At 45.8% G+C, this 10000-nt stretch overlaps 1 protein-coding gene across 1 annotated transcript in view; it reads left to right on the forward strand.

Annotated features, from left to right (window-relative positions):
* Positions 1-10000, forward strand: part of LOC140677831 (ephrin type-A receptor 3-like) — a 154384-nt gene that overhangs the window by 70114 nt on the left and 74270 nt on the right. The gene's annotated exons all lie outside the window — the stretch shown is intronic.

Genomic DNA, 10000 nt, shown 5'->3' on the forward strand with positions numbered 1-10000 from the left:
CCAAAAATTAACATCCTCAATATATGACAGTAGAATAAGCACACATCTGATTGTTATTGTATATCTGGGCGAGGGTACTGCTTTGGAAAGAACTATATCCCTTTCAGAGATCACATTTAGTTTCCTTCAAAACATTCACATGTTGCACAATGAGATGTAAACACGAGATCAGGTGTCTATTCCTGTAACTTTCTGTCAGGTTTTCAATATATGACAGTAGAATAAGCACACATCTGATTGTGTAAAGACCTGCAATTTACACTTTATGCGTGGTATAGGAATTGTCTGACTTTTTGTATGGCCTTAAATGCATCACTGGCTAAGTGCTATGAGTGTGTGTGTTGGTGCAGGTGAGAAAGAGCGAGCTAATGCTGTTGGTATGATACACTGTATGACAAAGAGTTGGTTTGTGCGGCAGACAATGACCAGTTTTGCTAGATATAAGTTTTGAACTAATGTTTTGTGTTGTTATCGTATGTCTGGGCGAGGGTACTGCTTTGGAAAGAACTATATCCCTTTCAGAGATCATATTTAGTTTTCCTCAAAGCATTCACATGTTGCACAATGAGATGTAAACACGAGATAGTGTCCATTCCTGTAACTTTCTGTCTGTAGAATATATATTTTTATGAGCATTTCTGTAATCTAGTAATACAATTTCATGATTAATATCCATAAATTAACTTTCATAATATATGACTGTAGAATAAGCACACATCTGATTGGGGAATCATTTTGGAAAGACCTGCAATTTACACTTTATGCGTGGTATAGGAGTTGTCTGATAGAAGTTTTTAACTAATGCTCTGTGTTGTTATTATGTGCCTGTTTGAGGGTACTGCTTTGGAAAGAACTTTACCACTTTCAGAGATCATATTTAGTTTCCCTCAAAACATTCACATGTTGCACAATGAGATGTAAATACGAGATAGTGTCCATTCCTGTAACTTTCTGTCTGTAAAATGTATCTTTTTAGGAGCTTTTCTGTAATCCAGTGACAACATTTCATGATTAATATCCATAAATTAACATTCTTGATATATGACAGTAGTATAAGCACACATCTGATTGGGGAATCATATTGTAAAGACCTGCAATTTACACTTTATGCGTGGTATAGAAGTTGTCTGACTTTTTGTGTGGCCTTAAATGCATCACTGGCTAAGTGCTATAAGTGTGTGTGTTGGTGCAGGTGAGAAAGAGCGAGCAAATGCTGTTGATATGATATACTGTATGACAAAGAGTCGGTTTGTATGGCAGACAATGACCAGTTTTGCTAGATATAAGTTTTGAACTAATGTTTTGTGTTGTTATTGTATGTCTGGGCGAGGGTACCGCTTTGGAAAGAACTATATCCCTTTCAGAGATAATATTTAGTTTCCTTCAAAACATTCACATGTTGCACAATGAGATGTAAACACGAGATAAAGTGTCGATTCCCGTAACTTTCTGTCGGTAAAATATATATTTGTTCCAGTAACAGGATTTCATGATTATTATCCATAAATTAACATTCTTAAAATATGACAGTAGAATAAGCACACATTTGATTTTGTAAAGACCTGTAATTTACACTTTATGCGTGGTATAGGAATTGTCTGACTTTTTGTGTGGCCTTAAAAGCATCACTGGCTAAGTGCTATGAGTGTGTGTGTTGGTGCAGGTGAGAAAGAGCGAGCTAATGCTGTTGGTATGATATACTGTATGACAAAGAGTTGGTTTGTGCGGCAGACAATGACCAGTTTTGCTAGATATAAGTTTTGAACTAATGTTTTGTGTTGTTATTGTATGTCTGGGTGAGGGTACTGCTTTGGAAAGAACTATATCACTTTCAGAGATCATATTTAGTTTTCCTCAAAGCATTCACATGTTGCACAATGAGATGTAAACACGAGATAGTGTCCATTCCTGTAACTTTCTGTCTGTAAAATATATATTTTTATGAGCATTTCTGTAATCTAGTAATACAATTTCATGATTAATATCCATAAATTAACTTTCATAATATATGACTGTAGAATAAGCACACATCTGATTGGGGAATCATTTTGGAAAGACCTGCAATTTACACTTTATGCGTGGTATAGGAGTTGTCTGATAGAAGTTTTTAACTAATGCTCTGTGTTGTTATTATGTGCCTGGGTGAGGGCACTGCTTTGGAAAGAACTATACCCCTTTCAGAGATCATATTTAGTTTCCCTCAAAACATTCACATGTTGCACAATGAGATGTAAATACGAGATAGTGTCCATTCCTGTAACTTTCTGTCTGTAAAATGTATCTTTTTAGGAGCCTTTCTGTAACCCAGTGACAACATTTCATGATTAATATCCATAAATTAACATTCTTGATATATGACAGTAGTATAAGCACACATCTGATTGGGGAATCATTTTGTAAAGACCTGCAATTTACACTTTATGTGTGGTATAGAAGTTGTCTGACTTTTTGTGTGGTCTTAAATGCATCACTGGCTAAGTGCTATGAGTGTGTGTGTTGGTGCGGGTGAGAACGAGTGAGCGAATGCTGTTGATATGATATACTGTATGACAAAGAGTTGGTTTGTGCGGCAGACAATGACCAGTTTTGCTAGATATAAGTTTTGAACTAATGTTTTGTGTTGTTATTGTATGTCTGGGCGAGGGTACCGCTTTGGAAAGAACTATATCCCTTTCAGAGATCATATTTAGTTTCCTTCAAAACATTCACATGTTGCACAATGAGATGTAAACACGAGATAAAGTGTCCATTCCTGTAACTTTCTGTCTGTAAAATATATATTTTTATGAGCATTTCTGTAATCTAGTAATACAATTTCATGATTAATATCCATAAATTAACTTTCTTAATATATGACAGTAGAATAAGCTCACATCTGATTGGGGAATCATTTTGGAAAGACCTGCAATTTACACTTTATGCGTGGTATAGGAGTTGTCTGATATAAGTTTTTAACTAATGCTCTGTGTTGTTATTATGTGCCTGGGTGAGGGTACTGCTTTGGAAAGAACTATATCCCTTTCAGAGATCATATTTAGTTTTCCTCAAAACATTCACATGTTGCACAATGAGATGTAAATACGAGATAGTGTCCATTCCTGTAACTTTCTGTCTGTAAAATGTATCTTTTTAGGAGCCTTTCTGTAATCCAGTGACAACATTTCATGATTAATATCCATAAATTAACATTCTTGATATATGACAGTAGTATAAGCACACATCTGATTGGGGAATCATATTGTAAAGACCTGCAATTTACATTTTATGCGTGGTATTGGAGTTGTCTGACTTTTTGTATGGCCTTAAATGCATCACTGGCTAAGTGCTATGAGTGTGTGTGTTGGTGCGGGTGAGAACGAGTGAGCGAATGCTGTTGATATGATATACAGTATGACAAAGAGTCGGTTTGTGCGGCAGACAATGACCAGTTTTGCTAGATATAAGTTTTGAACTAATGTTTTGTGTTGTAATTGTATGTCTGGGCGAGGGTACTGCTTTGGAAAGAACTATATCCCATTCAGAGATCACATTTAGTTTCCCTCAAAGCATTCACATGTTGCACAATGAGGTGTAAACACGAGATAAAGTGTCTATTCCTGTAACTTTCTGTCTGTAAAATATATATATATATATATTTTTCCCAGTAACAGGATTTCATTATTATTATCCATAAATTAACATTGTTAATATATGACAGTAGAATAAGCACGCATCTGATTTTGTAAAGACCTGCAATTTACACTTTATGCGTGGAATTGGAGTTGTCTGACTGTTTGTGTGGCCATAGATGCATTACTAGTTAAGTGCTATGAGTGTGTGTGTTGGTGCGGGTGAGAAAGAGCGTTGTTGATATGATATATGACAAAGAGTTGGTTTGTGCGGCAGACAATGGCCAGTTTTGCTCGATTTAAGTTTTTAACTAATGTTCTGTGTTGTTATTATGTGTTTGGGTGAGGGTACTGCTTTGGAAAGAACTATATCCCTTTCAGAGATCACATTTAGTTTCCTTCAAAACATTCACATGTTGCACAATGAGATGTAAACACAAGATACAGTGTCCAGTCCTGTAAGTTTCTGTCTGTATATTTTTATGAGCATTTCTGTAATCCAGTAATATAATTTCATGATGAATATCCATAAATTAACATTCCTAATATATGACAGTAGGATAAGCACACATCTGATTGGGGAATCATTTTGTAAAGACCTGCAATTTACACTTTATGTGTCGTTAGGGTTAGGGTTAGGGTTAGGGTTAGGGTTAGGGTGCTATGAGTGTGTGTGTTGATGCGGGTGAGAAAGAGCTAGCTAATGCTGTTGGTATGATATATGACAAAGAGTCGGTTTATACTGCAGACAATGACCAGTTTTGCTAGATAGAAGTTTTTCAAAGTTAAAGTTAAAGTACCACTGATAGTCACACACAAATTAGGTGTGGTGAAATTACCCTCTGCATTTAACTATTGTTTTGTGTTGTATGTCTGGGCGAGGGTACTGCTTTGGAAATAATTATACCCCTTTCAGAGATCATGTTTAGTTCAAAGTCTACTATAGAATATGTTGGAATAATTGTTTGTAAGTTATCACAAAAGAAACGTTGTATTATGAATGCTGTCTTTCGAGGCCTAACAAGAGGAAGAAGGCTCGTAAAACTCCACTGTGATTTCAACACGGACAGATGGCAGGATCTGCTCAACTTCCAGAGGAACTCTCTTTGAAGTGTTAAACGAACTCTCTCTGAAGTATTTCACAAACTCTCTTCCAACTATTTGGTAACCGAGGTCAACGCTATTTACGACCCGCTGCCCTTTTGAAGCAACTGTGGTCAGGAGACGGGAGGGGTTATCCATTGTCCTCCAACACCTGCCCCAGCTGGATCCAGGAAGAGCCCAAGCCCGAGAAATCCCGCTTCTTGGTCTTCAAAGCGACCGAAAACAATGACTGTTTTACATACTCCCCATTCCTGCTGTGACATGTGTTGGTGCGTGAACATTGAACATCTGAATAAAGGAGGAGACGAAAACCTTCTTCGTCAGAGCGTGGTGCAGGACTGTACAGAGAGTGCAGTGGCCATGTCTCTCCTCAATATTGAGTCCAAATTGAATTATGTCTCTGTTTGATTCCTTGCCTTTTGTCTTGTTTAATAGATGTCCTCAGTGTTTGAACGTGACAGAATACTTGCAAATGAGACTCGGAAGTACAATAAGAAATCACAATGTAACAATCAGCTCATTTTTAACTGTTTTTCTGCAAATAGAGATTTTTTAATTAGACAATAAATATTTGTTAACACACACAAAGGTACCACCAACTGGTATCAATTCCTAGGTACTGGGTAATTGGTACCATTTCGATTTCAATGTGAAAGGTACACATCCCTAATTGTCAGCTATGGCTTTGATGGTAAAGGTTTAAAAAAATGATTCGGAAACGTCAGGCGTAAGAGGCCGTGCTTTGCAGTACCTCGATCTGAGCTAGCGTGGGTACAAACTCTGACCTCACAAATGTTCTCCGGCATGTATGGACGAGAAGAAAGCAACCCACAGACTCACCACAACATCTTTCAGAAAGTCCCTATGCGGAGATGCAGAGCATATTATGAAACATTGCGACACTAAGTCGACAACTTAGGGCAGCCGTGGTCCACAAGTTGCGGTTGATACTGGAAAGAGTAACTCTTGGCATCCCGATCGGCTTTCAATCCGGCTGAGTGACTTTCGGTCCTCTTGAACCGCCAGCAGCTGCGAGCTTCGCCGCTCTGAACGCAACATTGACATTCCACAAAGGTTCCACCTCAATTGTTTCCCAACACAACAAAGGGCTCCCTGAGACATGAAAAGTCGCCCGTGGAACGTTGATCGGGTTCATTCGAGGCAGCGTTACCCCCTGAGTGTGGACACACAAACACCTCCAGATGCATTCTGACAATCGAGAAACTGATATTTGCTCCCGATAAAAAGATCCCCCTGATCCAGAACTCCCTTGGTGCTCTGATCTGTTCAAAGAAGCCTCAGAAACCTTAGGCTGGTGTTGGATCAGTCCAAGTCTCTGCAGGGTCTCTGTCGTTAACTGAACAAAAACTGTTTTCGTCACCTCAGAAATATTTCTAAAGTGAGAAATTTGCCGTCAAAATTGGATCTGGTAAAGATCATTCACACGTTCATTTCATCTGGTATTGGCTATTGCAATTCTCTCTTCAGTCTCTTCAACAAGTCAACACTAAAGAGACTTCAGACGCTACAAAATGCAGCTGCCAGACTTTAGACCAGAACAGTCCACATCACCCCCTTTTGATCCAGTCTTCATTGATCCAGTCTTCATTGGCTTCCAGTCAATTTCAGTTGAAGATTTTAGTCTTGACTTTCCATGCGTTGCATGGAGGGGCCCCTCAGTACATCACTGACTTCCTATGCCCCTACTCTTCAGTTGCATGGTGTGGCCCCTCAGTACATCGCTGACTTGTTATGCCCCTACTCTTCAGTTGCATGGTGTGGCCCCTCAGTACATCACTGACTTGTTATGCCCCTACTAGAGATGCGCGGTTTGCGGACACAACCGCGGAGTCCGCGGATTATCCGCGGATCGGGCGGTTGAAATAAAAAAAAAAAAGATTTTATCCGCGGGTCGGGTCGGGCGGTTGAAATAAAAAAAAATTAGATTTTAAATAGATTCAGGCGGGTGGCAGTTAAACCAATTGGGAAATATATATACATAGTTAAATGTTGTTACCCACATACGAAAAACGAGCAGGCAGAAAAAAAAAAGAGATGGACACTTTTACGGAGCGGAGAAGGGACGCCTCGCCGGGGTCCGGGACCGAGGCCCCTTCCCCCGAGAGGGCCCCACCGGGAGCCGTAGCTGAGGCGATCCGCGAGAAGGGCCCGACGCACGTCCAGGGTCACCACCGCGCCCACCGCACCGACACCCCGCCTCGTCCGCCTTCGCCGCGGCCGGCGTCACGCGCAGCAGGTAAGCAGCTTACCTGCCCGCCACCCCCGTGGCCGGGGGCGCGTAACAGGGGTCACTCCGCGCGCTCCGCCCGCGCAGAATACCTGCCCGCCACCCCTGTTGCCGGGGGCGCGTAACAGGGGTCACTCCGCGCGCAGTGCGCTCACGAAAGGGGTGGGGGCTCACCCTGGTTGATATAGACAGCAGGACGGTGGCCATGGAAGTCGGAACCCGCTAAGGAGTGTGTAACAACCCACCTGCCGAATCAACTAGCCCTGAAAATGGATGGGGCTGGAGCCTCGGGCCCATACCCGGCCGTCGCCGGCAGCGAGAGCCGCGAGGGCTCGGCCGCGACGAGTAGGATGGCCGCCGCGGTGCGCGCTGAAGCCTCGGGCGCGAGCCCGGGTGGAAGCCGCCGCGGGTGCGAGGGACATCGCACCTCCACGCGCTTGGAGGTGCGCTCAGCGCGGCTCCCATATGATTGCGCATTGGTGTGCGTCTGGGCCGTGACAGCGTGGCACGCATTGAATGTCTGTGTTGTATTGGATCAGTCTCCTTTCTTTAACAGGCAAAAGCTTTATAACCTCACTAATGCCTTGCATCGTCTATATTAGATATATAACAACGGGCGGGTGGCGGATGGCGGGCGGGTGCGGGTTTGATTAAATGTTGGATTAAATGCGGATGGTTGACGACTTTCTGATGCGGTTGCGGATGAAATAATTGCCTATCCGCGCATCTCTAGCCCCTACTCTTCAGTTGCATGGTGGGGCCCCTCAGTACATCACTGACTTGTTATGCCCCTACTAGAGATGCGCGGTTTGCGGACACAACCGCGGAGTCCGCGGATTATCCGCGGATCGGGCGGTTGAAATAAAAAAAAATTTGATTTTATCCGCGGGTCGGGTCGGGCGGTTGAAATAAAAAAAAAATAGATTTTAAATAGATTCAGGCAGGTGGCAGTTAAACCAATTCGGAAATATATATACATAGTTAAATGTTGTTACCCACATACGAAAAACGAGCAGGCACCTGCAGCATATGCCACAACAGAAGAAGAAAAAAAAAAGAGATGGACACTTTTACGGAGCGGAGAAGGGACGCCTCGCCGGGGTCCGGGCCCGAGGCCCCTTCCCCCGAGAGGGCCCCACCGGGAGCCGTAGCTGAGGTGATCCGCGAGAAGGGCCCGACGCACGTCCTGGGTCACCACCGCGCCCACCGCACCGACACCCCGCCTCGTCCGCCTTCGCCGCGGCCGGCGTCACGCGCAGCAGGTAAGCAACTTACCTGCCCGCCACCGGCTCGTAACAGGGGTCACTCCGCGCGCTCCGCCCGCGCAGAATACCTGCCCGCCACCCCTGTTGCCGGGGGCGCGTAACAGGGGTCACTCCGCGCGCAGTGCGCTCACGAAAGGGGTGGGGGCTCACCCTGGTTGATATAGACAGCAGGATGGTGGCCATGGAAGTCGGAACCCGCTAAGGAGTGTGTAACAACCCACCTGCCGAATCAACTAGCCCTGAAAATGGATGGCGCTGGAGCGCCGGGGCCCATACCCGGCCGTCGCCGGCAGCGGGAGCCGCGAGGGCTCGGCCGCGACGAGTAGGATGGCCGCCGCGGTGCGCGCTGAAGCCTCGGGCGCGAGCCCGGGTGGAAGCCGCCGCGGGTGCGAGGGACATCGCACCTCCACGCGCTTGGAGGTGCGCTCAGCGCGGCTCCCATATGATTGCGCATTGGTGTGCGTCTGGGCCGTGACAGCGTGGCACGCATTGAATGTCTGTGCTACATTGGATCAGTCTCCTTTCTTTAACAGGCAAAAGCTTTAAAACCTCACTAATGCCTTGCATCGTCTATATTAGATATATAACAACGGGCGGGTGGCGAATGGCGGGCGGGTGCGGGTTTGATTAAATGTTGGATTAAATGCGGATGGTTGACGACTTTCTTATGCGGTTGCGGATGAAATAATTGCCTATCCGCGCATCTCTAGCCCCTACTCTTCAGTTGCATGGTGGGGCCCCTCAGTACATCACTGACTTGTTATGCCCCTACTAGAGATGTGCGGTTTGCAGACACAACCGCGGAGTCCGCGGATTATCCGCGGATCGGGCGGTTGAAATAAAAAAAAATTAGATTTTATCCGCGGGTCGGGTCGGGCGGTTGAAATAAAAAAAAATTAGATTTTAAATAGATTCAGGCGGGTGGCAGTTAAACCAATTCGGAAATATATATACATAGTTAAATGTTGTTACCCACATACGAAAAACGAGCAGGCACCTGCAGCATATGCCACAACAGAAGAAGAAAAAAAAAAGAGATGGACACTTTTACGGAGCGGAGAAGGGACGCCTCGCCGGGGTCCGGGCCCGAGGCCCCTTCCCCCGAGAGGGCCCCACCGGGAGCCGTAGCTGAGGCGATCCGCGAGAAGGGCCCGACGCACGTCCAGGGTCACCACCGCGCCCACCGCACCGACACCCCGCCGCGGCCGGCGTCACGCGCAGCAGGTAAGCAGCTTACCTGCCCGCCACCCCCGTGGCCGGGGGCTCGTAACAGGGGTCACTCCGCGCGCTCCGCCCGCGCAGAATACCTGCCCGCCACCCCTGTTGCCGGGGGCGCGTAACAGGGGTCACTCCGCGCGCAGTGCGCTCACGAAAGGGGTGGGGGCTCACCCTGGTTGATATAGACAGCAGGACGGTGGCCATGGAAGTTGGAACCCGCTAAGGAGTGTGTAACAACCCACCTGCCGAATCAACTAGCCCTGAAAATGGATGGCGCTGGAGCGTCGGGGCCCATACCCGGCCGTCGCCGGCAGCGAGAGCCGCGAGGGCTCGGCCGCGACGAGTAGGATGGCCGCCGCGGTGCGCGCTGAAGCCTCGGGCGCGAGCCCGGGTGGAGCCGCCGCGGGTGCGAGGGACATCGCACCTCCACGCGCTTGGAGGTGCGCTCAGCGCGGTCTCCCATATGATTGTGCACTGGTGTGCGTCTAGGCCGCATTGAATGTCTGGGCTGCATTGGATCAGTCTCCTTTCTTTAACAGGCAAAAGCTTTATAACCT

This window comes from Nerophis lumbriciformis, unplaced genomic scaffold (assembly GCF_033978685.3).
Source record: "Nerophis lumbriciformis unplaced genomic scaffold, RoL_Nlum_v2.1 HiC_scaffold_49, whole genome shotgun sequence".
NCBI classification, from domain to species: domain Eukaryota; kingdom Metazoa; phylum Chordata; class Actinopteri; order Syngnathiformes; family Syngnathidae; genus Nerophis; species Nerophis lumbriciformis.